This window comes from Pteropus medius, unplaced genomic scaffold (genome assembly GCF_902729225.1).
Source record: "Pteropus medius unplaced genomic scaffold, Ma_sr-lr_union100, whole genome shotgun sequence".
Classification (NCBI taxonomy): domain Eukaryota; kingdom Metazoa; phylum Chordata; class Mammalia; order Chiroptera; family Pteropodidae; genus Pteropus; species Pteropus medius.
In genome coordinates, this window is record NW_024356335.1 from 450,596 (window position 1) to 456,595 (window position 6,000).

Genomic DNA, 6,000 nt, shown 5'->3' on the forward strand with positions numbered 1-6,000 from the left:
ATCACTGCCTCATGAGAAAAGGGACATTATCCTTTTTCAGACTAAAAGAAACTGAGTTCCAGAGAGGTTAAGCATCTCGGCCAAAGACATACAGCAAAAGCAACCAGAGAGCCGGGATTGGGACCCAGTCTGATCAGGCCCCAAAGCATACATTCCAGCTGGTAGGTAGGTAGAAGAGGCCACTGGAGGGATTGTCAAGTTGGATTCGGCAACTGAACTTAATCTATTGCTCTTGTGCAGTCCCACACACCACGGAACAGGAGACAGGCTTCCTGAGGCAGGCGTGAGGCACTCGGCCAAGATCATGAGTAAGGAGGGGAGGACACCCATTGCTCCTGTAGCCAGAGGCAGCTGAACAGACTGGCCACAAACATAGTAGCCCCTAAGGATGATGCTTAAGGAATACAAAGGCTCTGTGCAGCTCCTCCAGGGGGTAAGGGATGGGCAGAGATGCCCAGAGGCATCTCAGAGAACAAGAGATAAGATTTTGTTAGCCACTGAAACCCTGACTGTTTCATGAACTTTTATTTGGCCTCTGGGGAAAGAATTAGCTGTGATCCAACAGGGCAAAAGCACAGATGCAGGGAAAAAAAATAACTTGTCTCTTCAAATGCGAAGGCTTGAAGGTGTTGTCCGGAGATTGCACTGAGATAAATTCAGTGGTAAAAGAGAGATGTTCGTTTAGAAAGGATGACCATGTCGTGGAAATCACAGGGCAGGTTTAGGAAAAATATTTTTCTGAGTAATATGGGAGTGAGCTTGTAGTGACTGTTGAAGTTAGCTATGAAGGAGAGCTCAAATTTTCCTTATTAGAAAGGTTCGGAATAAATACGGAATTCACCATATAGTTAGCATGGCATACGCATAACAAACGCTGAAGGTATTTAAAAACTAAAGAGCAAAGGTTATACCTGTTGTCTTCAGTTTTCCAGACACACTCACTTCCATATGTCACATGACCTACATAACCCTAATATGGTTATGTTGGCAAAAAAGTGGCCAATATTATCCTTTTTTAAAGCATTTTATTATTAGTTTCAAGGATACATACAGTACATTGGTTATTTTTATTTTTTACTTTTTAAAAACACTTTTTGGAGATATCTCACATGCCATACAGTTCACCCACTTAAAGTGCACAAGTCATTGGTTGTTTTAGTATATTCAGAGTTGTGCAACCATCATCACTAATTTCAGAGCATTTTCAAAAATAAGCCCTACACCCATTAGCACTCATTCCAAATTCCTTCTCTTTCCAGGCCCTGGCAACCACTAGTCTACTTTCTGTCTCTATGGATTTACCTATTTTAGACATTTCATATAAATGGAATCATACAATATGTGATGTTATGGGTTGAATTCTATCCCGTCAAAATTTATATGTTGAAGTCCTAAGCCCCAGTACCTTAGCATGTAACCTGACTTGGAAATAGCCTTGCAGATGTTATAGTTAAGATGACCTCATTTGCGGGGGAGGGCCTAATTCAACATGACTGGTGTCCTCATACAAAGAAGAAATTCGGACGCAAGGAGAAAGCCATGTGAAGATGAAGGCAGAGATTGAGGCGATGTATCTACAAGCCAAGGAACACCAAAGATTGCCAGCAAACCACCCGAAGCTGGGCAAGACGGCTGAACCGTCCCCCCCACCCCCCACCTCCCCCGCCAGAAGGAACTGACCTTGCCGACACTTTGATTTCAGACGTGAGACAATAAATTTCTGTTGTTTGAGCCACCCAGTTTGTGGTACTCTGCCATGGTGGCAAACTAATACACATCATCTTTTGTGATTGGCTTCTTTCACTTAGCAGAAGGTTTTCAAGGTTCATCCCTGTTGTAGCATGGACCAGATAAATCATCATTCCTTTTTATGACCAAATAATATTCTATTATATGCATTCTATTATATAGATAGATCATATTTCATTTATGCGTTCATCAGTCGATGGACGTTTGGGTTTCATTTGCTATTATAAAAAATGCTGCTATAAACATTTGTGTACAAGCTTTTACGTCGACATACATTTTCATTTCTCCTGGGTATATACCTATATTTCTCTTTTACAGATATGGAAACTGAGGCCCCACAGGGTGATTTGCCCTAGGTTACCAGTTAGAATGTGGAAGAACTGTCCCTCTGACCTAGATCTGTTTGACTTCAGATTCAGAGGATTTTCAACTATATTTGGCTACACACATTCACGCTCATGCCAATTCATTTACACATACACACATCAGCACCCACACAACAAATACTTCTTTGAGCCCGCTGCTTTGCCCAGAGTGCAGAAGTTCAGCAAAAGCAATCAAACAAAAGTGACATGATGCTGAGAGAGATAAATGAGACTTCCAAAGAATGAATAAGTCAGAACATTGATTTGAATATTACCGAGAGAGAGACTGAGAACATTTAAAGGGGTATAAAGAGGTTAGTGAAGAGCAAAAGGCTGAAACTTAGCCTTCAGTAGTGTGCACACAACTTTTATTGATTAAAACGAGATTTCTGGAAACAAATGCACTTTACCAGAAGAACAGTGTGCAAGCCAAGGATGTTTATGTAGAGAGAGCCACAGCTGAAATCCGTACAGGGCTCTACTCTAACCATCCTGTTACTCGCCGAGGACGGGAGAGCTTACATAAGCAAAGTTGCTTATGATCAGGGTTAGTGCAGGAAGATTTGATTTCACCATTTCTGTGAGTGAGCAGGATCAGAAGCTATTCTGAGCGGCCGCAAAGGAAAAGCGCCAGAAATCGTAAATAAAGGAGTCAAGCGTGTCCAGTGGCCATATCAAATGGGACATTTCTGAAGAATGTGTGAACACGGTATCTTTCAAGCTGATTCTTTATTTACACACACACACACACACACACACACACACACACACACAAAATACAAATACCTTACAATAGCATTCACTACAGTTAAAACCTAACATAAGGCAAAGTAATTTGGGACATAAAGGAAAAAGTAGTATTTATAGAACTGCAAGGATTCGGCCGTTCATTTAACAAATATTTAGACACACTCTTTGCCTTTCTTTCTGTCTCCACTATTCTCTAGTCCCTCACCCTGCTTCATTTCAACTTTCTTATTGTTCCCCGAACATATAAGTACATATATTTACTTTCTTATTGCCTGTGATAATTAATCTTGTGTGTCAACTGGACTGGGCCTCAGGAGTGACTAGACACATTTGGTCAAATATAATTCTGGGTGTGTCTGTGAGACTGCTTTTGGATGAGATTAATGTTTGAATCAATAGATTGGATAAAGCAGATTGCTCTCCCTAACATGGGTGGCCCTCATCCAATCAGTCTAAGAGCGGAATAGAACTAAAACACTAAGGAAGAGAGAACTTTGCCTTCCTGACTGATTAAGCTGGGATATTGGTTTTTTTTCCTGTCCTTGGACTAGAACTTAAATCCTTGGCTCCTTGTTTTCGGGCCTTTGGACTCAGACTGGAACTATATCACTGGCCTTCCTGGGTCTCCAGCTTGCCAAATGCAGATCTTAGAACTTTCTTAGCCTCCATCATGGCATAAGCCAACTCCTTATACTAAATCTCTAGATATAGAGATATATCCTATTGGTTCTGTTTTCAGGAGAACCGTAATACATTGCCCACCTTCCCTACTGGAGCATAAGCTCTCTCACTCACCTCACTTCTCGATGATGGCCCCAGTCTCCTGTTTATGTGTCTGGTTCTCCTTCTGCCTCTACCCAATCCGTTTTCCACCAACTAGGTATGTCATTCTCTTGCTTAAAGTCTTCGAGATTTCCTATGAGATACAGAAGGTTATGCGGTGAGAAGGTCCAGGCTCCCTGTTCTTGAGTACCTGAAATCAGGTAGCCACAGATGGACACACTTTCTGATCCCCTCTCTGACTTTTCTTCAGATAACCTCCTATGTCAGGGCTGCTCACTCCCCTGATAGGTAGAATTTACACCGGCTGAGACTCACCAACAGATCAGCCCTGTCCCTGAGGCCTCGTAATGCACTCAAGCATGTGCTCAGCTCACTTACTGGCACATTGTAAATGCTCAAAGACTGGTAGCACCCATTTGCATTTAGAGGATGAGCAGAGGAAAAGGAAACAAAGTCAGAGAACAGGAAGCAACATGGGGCAGCTCTGCAGGGAGAAAAGAAGCCATGAAATGGGCTCTTGGGACACCCACAAGGTGGCATGCTATTCAAGGGAGAGCTCCAGCCTGGGACAGAGGAGACCTGGCTGCTTGTCCTCTTTCTGCCTTGGAATCCCTGTGTGATTGTAGGCTAGTCACTAACCCTTGCTGGACTCCACATCCTCATCTATATGTTGACAAATGTGAGCTAGAAAGCTTCAAAGGCCTATCAGTGAGGCTGAGTTGGTGGAGTCTCGAGACTAGCAAAGCAAGGGCAGAGACATCACTTCAAGGTCAAGCCAGGAAGAGTGGTAAAAGAAAGAGCATAATCCTGGAGTTAGCCCATCCTGGATTTACATCCAGCTGCACCCCTTACTAGACCCAATGTCTTAGACAAGCGCCTTAATTTCCCAAGTGTAATTTCCCTCATTCGCAAAATGAGGTTATTAATGCTTATCTCACAGAGTTGTTGTTGGAATCGAAATAAATAAGAAAATATATATACCGTTTCTAGAGCACTCAAGATACGTCGATTAAAAAATAATTAATTCCTGTCCCCCGACTTTCTCTGTTCCTTACACACATGTTAGGTGTGAGTCTAAATCGTGTTCCCGTTTCCTCTGTGAAGCCGCAGCACCAGGGGTGAGCCACGGCAGCCATATTAACACTACATAACACTGTTCCCTTGGCCACAGTTGATTGGATCAGAGACGGTCACCTGACCCACACTGGGCCAATCAGATTGGATTTAGAATTGGGACAGAGACATCAGTCAGACTCTGCTGAGTGCTTGAGTCAGCAAATGACACATTTGAGAGTCAAGTTTGCTAAAGGAAACAAAGGAAAGGAGAGAAGAAGGGACAATGGGAGGGAGGGACAGAAGGAAAATGAGAGGAAAGGAGGAAGAATTCATTTATCATTGATTTAATTTGGTAATCTACTAACCGAGGTGTGTGTTGGTCACCTTTCCTGAGACATATCCCTGAACTGTCCAGGCTGAAGGCAGGTGACACCTCGCCAAGGATCTCTCTGAGGAGGAGAGAGTTCAGGGGCAGACGAGAAGGATCCTGCTGAGATATGCTGACATGGACCAGGAAGTGTCTCTTTCGGTGGGGTCAAGAATTACAGACACATCAGAGATATTGACTATTTTTGGTTGCAGACCACCAGCATGTATCACAATAAAGTGAGTCATAATCTTTTTTGCTGGTGGAAAATCTTGACCTCAATTTGTAAAAGAAAACTCAAATCTGTGAAGCACAATAAGGCGAGGCACAGTAAAATGAGGTATGCCTGGAAATGGGGGGGGAGTTGTGTGGCTGAATTAAGGAGTAAGAGACGACTCAGGTGGTTCCTATCGAGGATACCAGTGACAATAAGGAAGACAAGAATCTAAGCCACCTGACCACATACTGTGGCGAGAGGGATGGTGTGCGAGGCAAAGAAAACCCTTCAGGGTTCAGTGACGGTCTAGTGTCCAGGCTAGAGAGTGCCACCTGCCAAAGCTGTTCTCTCTGCTAGGGCCCCTCCACTGGCTCCTTGGTCTCGACCATCCTGCTCTTTCACTGCTCACTAACGTCTCTCTCCTACCTTCACCCCACCTCCTGGCTGCCTCTGCCACTTCTTATTCTTGGCTTCTGCTCACTGCCTTCTCTTTGTGTCTCTTGGCATCTGCCCTTGCAACAACAGAGCTCGGGCTCTCTCCAGAGGCTCACTCAAGCCCCAAGAGAGAGGCTGTGCCGCCTCAGTTGGTCAGTTATCTGTGCTGGGTACTAGTGCCCTGCTGTGCTGCCTCTGAAGCTGCTGGGCCACCTGCAGGGTGGCTGCCTTTGTGTCAGGTGCACACCTTAATCCAGTGTGCAAGGGGTGGGTCACAG